This window comes from Dendropsophus ebraccatus, chromosome 6 (assembly GCF_027789765.1).
Source record: "Dendropsophus ebraccatus isolate aDenEbr1 chromosome 6, aDenEbr1.pat, whole genome shotgun sequence".
NCBI classification, from domain to species: Eukaryota; Metazoa; Chordata; class Amphibia; order Anura; family Hylidae; genus Dendropsophus; species Dendropsophus ebraccatus.
The window spans coordinates 127,448,478-127,459,207 of NC_091459.1; positions in this window are offsets into that span (position 1 = coordinate 127,448,478).

The window sequence follows — 10,730 nt, forward strand, 5'->3', positions numbered from 1 at the left end:
GCAACATTATGGCCCCTTCCGCACGTACAGACTCATTGCTTTCTATGACCCCGTACACACATCTGTAGGTGTTACAGATCCGCTTTGAGGACATCATCCGTGCCACAAAAAAAGAAGACTAAGCAATTGTGCGTCTGTGTCACCTGACAGTGGGTCTGTTCTGTGCAAATAACGGACAGTTACTGAAACACATGTGTAATAGTCTGCAGATCCGCAATTCCAGACAGGGATTCTGATGTGTGAATAGGATCTAAGGATGCAGTCACACATACAGGATCTGCTGCAGATATCAATGTAAGAAATGCAGCAACATGCTGCAAATCTTGTGAGATTTTATGCTTTTTATTTCAAGGATGCAATGTCTACAATTTTCCTATAATACAAATAGTGGAGTACAATTAATGAAATCTAAAAAGTAGCTTTTATTAATTTATAGTTAAAATATTTAGGTTACCAAAAAATAGACCAGACAATAATATAAGATAATTTTCCTAGAGTGACCCACATGTGTCGCTCCTTGGCCGTCCAAAAAGTTGGCAGGTATGGGTATGTTAATGATGGTGGCGTATGATAAACATTTTCCATTTAAAATATATTTAAGTCCAGCAGTTCTCATTCCCACCACTAGGCCTAACACTTTTTGGATTTCTGTTTGTTGGGCCCTATACTCTGGCACCTGTATTTTCTATAACTGTGTAGAGATGCTGCTTTCCTGCAAGTATTATATTATAGTGATGTCCTGTTCTGTCTGTGATAAGGAGGCAGCTGATATAAAGGGATCTGTACAGCATTAGTGACAGGTGACACAGCTAGATAGAGATTTCAATAGATGAAGCTCGCAGTTCAGTCTTTCCCTCCTTGTGGAATCCAAATTTCGCCAACTCTCTGTTCTCAGAAATGTAACAGTAAGGTACTTTATCCAAGTGCCCAGATAGAAATGTAATCCTATAAGATCTTACTGGGTAATGCTTTTTAGGTAATATTGGAGTTAGTAGGTGTTAGTTGTGCTGGATTTGGTGTTGTGCACTACTAAACTAGTATATTGGCTCTAGGAGAACAAGGTTTTGGCTGTTACGGTAGTAAGCAAAGTAGCGAGTGCATACGTATTTCTGTAAAAAAAGAATATATATTTTTTTACGAAGATAGATGCAAAACAGGTTATAATCCGTAAAAAATAGTGGTTCTTAATTTCTGAGGGGATCTATAAAAAAAAAAAAAAAACACACACACACACAAATCTGGGTCTGCACTAGGACATGTCCCCCCCCCCCCAGCATTGGTTTGCGTCCTTGTAATCTACTGATCGTGTGAACAGCCCAATAGACATCAATGTGCACTAACTCAAGTATGGAAATACAAATCCGTAGATTATGGGACATGTGCATAAGGCTTTACTGTTGGTTTTAGAACTGGGGTAGACAGGTAAGCAATGCTGTATACTTGCAGCATTTTTTTCCTTAATGTCAAGAGTGCCTCTTATGACAGATTTATTTTTCCCCCATCTGCAGTCATATGTGGGCTTGTTTTGTTAGACCACTTGTATCATTTAATAATATCCATCATTTTACTATAAAACCTAAATGAATTTTGATGTAAAATGGAGAAAAAAAAACCCACAAAGTTCTACATGGGAGGGGGGCGGGGTTCTTGCGGTTTGCTGTGCAGTAAAACAGCCATGTAATCTATATTCTTCAGGTCAGTACAGTTTACAATGATGCCCCATTCATATAGTTTGGTTTTAGTACTTTGTTTTAATTTTTAATATACTTTTTTTTTTTTCCTTTTTCCATCCATAGAGCTGCATTATGGTATGCATGTCAATTCTTGGAGCAGAGGCACGTAAGACATCCCATTGAATCAATGCGACAGGCAGAATTTCAAGTGGCACAGGCTCCCCTTGAAATTCTGCCTCTCTTGCTCAGTGCGAACGGGCCCCTAAGAGATGCATGCTGTGCGTTGGCAGTAATTTCCTTATGGTAATTTTACATATAGCGCTATACCAGTATGTTGATCTGTAACTAATATGGTGATCAATCGCTATAATGGAGGACACTCGGTCACAGACTATTTATTTGGGGTTGTGGCCACCCACTACAGCCTTTACAAATACTGAATGTGACTAGAACCATGAGCCAGAAGGATCTTTAAATAGAATAGCATTTTTTCCCCCTCAAGTAAGCTCTATAAACTCTGCAAAAGTATATAACTTTACAGGCCCCTGGTATCACAGATCAGAGTTTCTAGCTAAATAATCCAGGGTTAATCCTCCCTGGATCACACACAGCTGCTAGTGTGCCGCTAAGGCACTGTTCACACCAATGTATGAGAAATGAGAACATACATTTACAACACTATGCACTCAGCTACTGCCTGTAAAGTCTTTTCCTTGTAAAGAAAAGATGACATTTAACTCAGATCCTGTTACTGAGCATGAAAGAGGGTGATACTCAAGATGTGAACAATGCCCTAGCATAGAGCTGCTGTGCACACATAGGCAGTGCCAGATACATCAGGCGTATCACTATAGTATTGTATATAATTGATCCATACCCCCCATATACTACTCACTTTACCTTCACTTTGCTCTTTTAGTATTAAGGACATGATGATAAAGCTACTATACAGAGCTTGTGGAATATACTGTAGGGGTCTCCTGCACTGCACCCAGAGGTGAGGTATAGGAGAGGCACCACAGAGGTTTTTCTTAGGTATTTTTTCCCAGTCCCTTTTCTCAGTGCTGTTTTATGTTTTGAGCACTCCCTATTATAGTCAATAGCAACCAGAAAACCATAAAGTTTGAGCCTTTTTTCCCCCCATATGAACACTCTAACAGATCACAGATCCCCAGCCATAGTTACACCCAGCAACCATTCTACTGAGAGTGCAGATGGTGGCAGCATTTATAGAGTAGGGGTGGGGCTAAGTCTCCTCCCCTCACTTCTCATTGGCCAACCAGGGAGTTTTAAACCACCCTCTATGCAGGGCACACAGAGAGGAGCAGAAAAGTAATCTACAGGTGTATTTGTTAACCCTTTCCTGGTACAGTGAGTTTTTTTTTCTTTTCCTCTTTGTCTATGTGCTATTACTTTGCCCCTCTTCCCCTGTATTTACACAGCCATATAGCTTATCTTTGTTATACTTATTAGGTGCACCCCTTATTTTATTATGTATTATGGTGGAATCATACTAGGTGTCCTTACAAAAAAGGCATAATAACAAATACTTGAATGAGTGCATGATCTTTTTTGGCTCAAAAATGTCAAGAGTGTAAAGGGAAATATGAAATACCCCATTCACATGGTGAAAAGAAAACACAATGGCACATGTTTTATAGTTTTCATTATGGCATGTTTGTGTATTGCTTTAGACCCTATAGCAGAGATTTACCAAACATGGTGTAAAGTGAAACTGGCTCAGTCGCCCCTAGCAACCAATCAGATTCCACCTTTTATTCCTCAGACTCTTTGGAAAATGAAAGATGGAATCTGATTGGTTGCTAGGGGCAACTGAGCCAGTTTCACTTTACACCATGTTTGATAAATCTCCCCCTATACTTTTTTTTTTTTTTTTTCTGCCTATACCTAATAAGCAATGTGGGTGGTAATTTTTGCAGGGTGAACTATAGATGTATTAACTTTTTGGTTGATGTGTATTTTTTTTTCCCCTCTATTGCTACCATCTCACCATTATCCCCTGTCCTTGTCCTGTAGATAGGCAATGGTAAACGAAAGTCAGCATACCCCTAAGGGTACAAACACACACACCGTATACGCCGCAGATACGCAGCAGATTTGATGCTATGTTCAGTTATTTAGATCTAATCTGCTGCGTATCGCAGCAGTAAATATGCGGCGTATATGCCGTTTGTGTTTGTACCCTAAGGGCGGGTTCACACTACAGAATTCTCGCGGACAATGCCCGCGGAATTCCGTCACCTGTCTGCCCGCACGGGCACGCGCTTTTCCGCCGGCTCCATAGACACCATTCTATGGGCCGGTGTATTCCGCGATCCGCTAAAAGAAGTGACATGACACTTCTTTCAGCGTATAGCGGAATACGCCGGCCCATAGAATGGTGTCTATGGGGCCGGCGGAAAAGCGCGTGCCCGTGCGGGCGGACAGGTGACGGAATTCCGCGGGCATTGTCCGCGAGAATTCTGTAGTGTGAACCCGCCCTTAAGGGGACAAACACACACACCGTATACGCAGCGTATTTACTGCTGCGATACGCCGTAAATACGCAGCAGATTAGATCTAAATAACTGAACACAGCATCAAGTCTTCACCATCAAATCTGCTGCGTATTTGCTGCGTATACGGTGTGTGTGTTTGTACCCTTAAGGACTAAGCCAATTTTGCTTCTTTTTTTTTTTCCCCTTCACGCCATAGCGCTTGCATTATTTTTCACCTACAGACCTACACGAGCCTTGCTTTTTGGCGCAGTAATTGAACTTTGCAATTACAGACTTAATTTTTCCATAAAATATGCTGCGAAACCATAAAAAAACAAAAAACTTTGTGCTGTGAATTTGAAAATAAAACACAATTTTTTATTTTTATTTTTTTATGGGGAGGGGGGTTTCTCTATTCCCATCCTTATAATGCTGTTATCCTTTATTCTATGGGGCTGTGTGAGGTGTCATTTTTTATTTTATTTTTTTGCGCCATGATCTGTACTTTCTGTCATTACCTTGCTTGCGTATATGCGATATTTTTTTTTTTTTTTTATTTCTAGATTTAAAGTGACCAAAAATCAGCAACTTTGCGCTTTGGCTTTTTTGACACTCACACGGTTTACCATGCATGATCAGAAATGTGATAATTTAATAGTTCGGGTGATAATGTACGCGAGGATTCCAAATCTGTTTATTTTATTTATAAAATGGGAAAAGGGGGGTAATTCAAACTTTTATTAGGGAAGGGGATCAGTGCGATGCTGAAGCCAAGACAGAAAAAGGGATCGCCCTTTCCATGATCCATCCACTAGACCGCCATGATTGGGCTTTAGGCTATGTTTGCACTACATAAAAAACACGGCCCTATTTCATAACAAAGGCCATATTTGCACAAACAATGGCCGTTGTTATGAAATACGGCCGTGTTTTTTACGTAGTGTGAACCCGACCTTAGAAGGCATTTAAATGGAGCTGTCAGTTATGACAGCTGCATTTACAGTAACTGTCTTAAATAGCAAGCGCAGGCTGAACGCTGCTGTCATAACTGACAGCTTCATTTTAAGTGCCTTCTGAAGTCCATCCATGGTGGTCTAATTGATGGATCGTGGAGGGGTAATCTCTTCTAACCCGGGCGGGCTTCAGCGTCACTGAAAGCAGTCGGAAGCAACAGGATTTAGAGCGGGGGGGGGGGGGGAGCCTTCTCTAAATCCCCATAGCGGACACATGACGTACGGGTATGATGGACTCTTTGTACTGTGTATATATATTTTTTTTGTAAAATGTTTAACCCCTCTAGGAGACATGAATATATTTTTGCTTGTGTAAAACTCCTCAATACTAATCTAGTTCAGTAAACTGTAATTTTTGCCGTCCTGTCTCTGACTGAGTGTAATAGACATGAGAGTATAAGGGTAAAGGAGTCTAATTAGAGATAAGCGAATCTCCAATATGAAAGAAGCATTTTCTTGTCAGTCGGCTGCCTTTGAACTTTGTTCTGTTACGAGTTCCTGAAAAAGCTGGATGGAGTACTGGGAAAAAAATCAAAACTGACTTCCAAATGATCTTGTGACCATTGGTTACATCTCCCGCCCATCCTCCCCAAACACAAGAAAGTTCAACATGGCCGAGCCTTCCTGTGTTCTCTATGCAGAGGGGTAAAGCACTGTGGATTATCTCTCTGAACAAGGGGGTCGTCTTGATTTTTCCATCACGGCCAACCCCTATCACCACCGACATCTGTTGGTGGTTGTTGTTGGGGGGGGGGGGGGGGCTCCATACTTGCTAGACAGAGGCCCCTATTCCACTGCGTGCAGCGGGTTTGTCCACCTAAAGTGCCAGCTCCTTGTTCAGTCTATTATCGGATAATTAAAGGAAACCTGTCATCCCTTTTATGCAGTCTGAACCACACGTCACCAGGGTGGTCTAAATACATCTGGCAAAACTTCTATAATATACAGTCTAGAAAAATAATATGTATAACCAGTGGGGATCAAAATATGATGATAATTAGGACACGACTAAATGTCTTTTTCATCTTTAGGCCAACCAGGGGTTTTTAAGGTAATGAGAAGAGAGGACCAAGATGGATATGTATCCCATGGAGCAATATTCTATCTGAGTAGCCTAGCTTTATAACCATGTATCAAATCTTTATTGGCACTATGGATTACTATATAATGACTCAAGAGTTAACAGTGGCAGGCACCTTGCATCACCTTATTCATGCTCAGGTAAGGTAGGCCTACATACAACATATTTATTGCAAAGTACTAAAGCCTATATATCTGCCATGTGTTATTGAATATGGAAACATGATGTTGCGTATAAATAAATTGAGCCTTATAATGGATAGAAGGGGGTTCCATAAAGTTGAAACTTGGCCATTGCAGCAACAGTATTCAATTCTGTAGCAGCAACCACAACATCTTCACTAGTGTTGAACTGATTTGTCAAAAAGTTCGAGTTTGGCAACTGGAATGCTTAGCATTTGATCATCGGTGGCTGCAGAAACTGGATGCCGCCTTAGAACTGCCAGGAAAACATTGACAAGACCATAGATTATATCCATGTGTTCCTGGCAGCCCTAGGGCAGCATCCAATTTTTGCAGCCACCGGTAATAAAATGTTGAGAGTTCGAGTTGTCAAACTCAAACATTTTGACGGATCAGCTCAACGATAGTCTTCACCACAGTCTAAAATATGTACCTCATATGATCTTATTTCTGTAGGTTGGAGCTCCAGAGGATGCAGTAAAGAGGTGTGCCGTGTAGTTATCCAGAGCTCTTAACTATATATGGAAGAGGATTGGTGTACAGGGACTTGAACTTTGACAACAAGTTGCCTATGGACAGAGACTGTCGTCATATCCAGATGAGTGATTTTGGTATGAGCGTTTGGGAATTCTGGTTTAATCCATGTCCCATATAATCCTATGTGGATCCAAAGTTGCATCACAACTTAAACGGAAAATACTGAATTTCTTCAACTATTTTTAAAATCCAGCCAATTTATTTTTATTTATTTATTTTTTTGCCATGAAAGCCTTTATGGAGTTGAGTGTTTAGTCTTAGAGCCCAGCTGGACTTTGGGTTTTTACTCTGTTGCTTTGACTGTATATTTACCCTGAAAGCAAGCAATAAAAGAAACTTGATGTACAAAATCTACATATATTGGAAAGAGTCTAGACTTTACTCCTCAACTAGAGAGACGCTTTAAGTATGTTCATCAAGATCCTCTGGGCTTTCAGTTTTCTGTCTTGGACTACCTTCATTTACCATGGAAGGCTGACTTCTGATATTTAATGCCAAAACAGCAACATATAAAGGCTATTTGGTAGTGGAACAATCAAATATTTGAGTTTGTGATCATCCAGAACCAAGAAGATGACATCAAGCCTTGGGTCAGAAACCTACAATCCAGTCCTGGGGAGCATAACAGCAAACACTACACTGGCTCTGGATGTGAAGTGGATTGTCCTTTAAGCTTCATCGAGTGGTAATAATTATCACCAGAACTTCCAGAGGGGTCTATGAAGAAGAGTAAGTATTGTCATATTCTTGTAATATTCAAATACAATCAATAGCTGTTATATTATATAATTGCCAGAAAAGCTCACATGAAACTAGTTGAGAAGGTTACATCGATAAAGTTATGCAACTTTTATAGTATACAAGTTGGCAGCGGATGGCAAGATGGTTAAGAAGTCATTTCATTTCTCACTTGATGTTTGCAAAGGCTTTGTATGTTGGCTGACCGTTGGGCAGCTACCCCGGGGTTCAATTTTTTTTAAAAAAATTACTACTCTGGAGAGACCCAAGTTTGGAGATTGTTTCCATCTACCTTTCAATGTATAAGGGCATCTTCATGTGCAATGCAGACCACTATGTTCTGAGCATGAAGGAGGACCTTACAGGATTCCACTTTTTTTTTTTTTTTTTCCCCCTTATTAGAGGTGTAGGCATTTCAAATGCAAAATTTTATATATTGAAGTCTGGCCTCTGTTTTTCCTCCATGCCCCTGCCGTTTAAAAAAAAAATAAAAAAAAAAATACCCAAAGTGCACCTTACCTCTCCCTGTGCCACTCCAGGATTTCAGGCGCTGCACACTTCATGACTGAAGGACTGGCTGCTCAGCCAGTCAGTGACTGGGGCGGGCTCACTGATTGGCTGAGTGGGTTGTCCATCAGCCAGCACCGGATATTTTCCCCAGATTCATTACATCATCACAACTCTGTGGTGGTGGGTGGAAATAGGGGTCAAATGCCTTCTGCTGGGGGTCCTGGGGACGGTTAAACTGTTTCCTTTAAATAGTTTGGGTTATTTGGTAATAAGTGTAGAGGATCTGATAAAAGTTTAATATTTCTGTAAAAAAATGTTTTAGACTTCTAGATGAGATGTCTCCTTCTAAGATTCTCAGGTTATACTATTGTAGCATTTAAAGGGGTTTTCCTAAGCAAACTTCGTTGGCCTATTCTTAAGAAGGGTCATTAATATCAGTTTTGTTTGAAAGAACTCCACAAAGTACATTACTAAAGTAATCCTCCCTCTTTTTCTTTTTTTTTTTTAGATAAGGAATCTTACCAAATTAACTGAGTTACTTTGTAATGACAACTCTCTCAGCTATTTTGCCTATTATATTCTACATGTGGTGTTGCTTTGTGAACTAAAATGTAATGAAACTATACAGTCTTTGTTGCTATTGTAGACATATGGGCTCTGTGTGCGCTTCTCTGCTGTATTCACCCATGGAAAAGGGCAATAAAAGATCAACTATTCCCAGAATTTGTTTACCGTCAACCTGTAGATCACGTTCCTGCCCTAGAACATTGGACCAAATTGGCTCAAGGTTTGCTTCATGTACTTTCACAAGATCACAAAAGATGGAATATCATGACAATCTTGACATTTTAGGTTCCTGAAGGAGCCATTGAGATGTGGAGAGACTATGAGTGTGAAGTTATTGTGATCAGAAGAAGGAGAAGCTGATCGTGGGAGCAAGGCAGTGACAAATACGTTATACAAAATGACCCTGTAGATCCTTTACTTTGGCATCTGAAGTAGAGATTATGTAGGGCTTACATGTTAAAGTGGTGGCCTCAAAATTTTCCAAGAGTCATATACAATGAGAGCCAATAAAAGCAAAATACTGAGTATTGGATGTGTCTGGATCATAGTAAGTGTTATGATGGTTGTGGTTATCTTCTGCATGAAGGAGTACCTTCTAATGGTGGGACAATCTAGTTCAGGGATGGGGAAGCTTCAGGCCTCCGAAATGTAGTTTTGCAACAGCTGGAGGGCCGAAGGTTCCCCATCCCTGATCTAGATATTGCTCCTTGACTACTTTATTTTTATTTTTTCCTTGTCATTGGGAGCTTTGTGTTTGCTGGAGTAGTTAATCCATGCTTTTTTTTTTTTTTTGCTCTGGTCTGGCTGGTTTTGACGTTTGGCTCCTGCTCCTCAGGTGATTTAAAGTGAATGTCGCCTCAAATCTGCACACTTAACTGGCAGCACCTTGTAATAGATGTTAATAAAACTTTTCATGTCATACCTAACAAACACGTCTTTATTTGCGTAAAAGTTGCATTTATTTGGACTGGGGGAGTGTCAAGGAGGTGAGGCCTATGATGCTCAGAGTCCTAAGCCCGCACCAGTTATATTTTTCATCCCCCTCTGGGATTGATTGACAAGCAGTACTCTCTATTCATGCTCCTGTGTCATGCTCCCTAATAGCAGCTCAGTGAACTGTTGAGGTCATGGTCTGCCTTCTGGCATTTATCGCACCTACACTGACAGGAGCTGCAGTGTATCATTTGCGGTATCAGGCCCAATGACTGCAACAAGGCAGGCTGCAGCTTCAAGAGCTCACTGCGCTGCTATCAGGATGAAGGTGCAAGAATAGAGCAAAATAAAAGCCCTTGTCAATCAATCTAACAGTACGTGCACACTACGGAATGGCAACGGAAAACCCATTGTAAATTACGCAGCTTGCACCTGCTCGCGGACTGTCGGGCCCGCGTCTTGTCCGTGTCATAGACTCCATTCTATGCACGGGCGGATTCAGTCGTCCATCCAAAGTATGACCAGGTTCATTCTTTGGACGGAAGGCTCCACCCATGCATAGAATGGAGTCTATGACGCCGACTGAGACGCACGTCCGCCACAGTCTGCAAGCATGTGCAAGCTGCAGAATGTGCAATGTGTTTTTCTTCACCATTCCGTAGTGTGCACTTACACTCAGATGGGCCTAATATACCACTGGAGTGGACCAATGTGAAACACCATGGGTCCTGCCTCCTTCACGTCTCAAGGTGAAATGTTTTAGCAGACTGGCCCTCGCTTACATAGATTATCAAGCCGTGTAATAAAGCCCTAGGTGTGATCTACTAATCCTAAACCCGGATTCTGTAGCCAGCACATAATTATCTGGGCAAAATCTAATAACACTCCAATGAGTAGACGTATACAGTCCATAGATTTGGTCACAAATGGTGTTAATGTGGTTTGAAATGCGTTTGGGTCATTTTGTGGTAAAGAGGGGGGCAACATTACGAACAGCT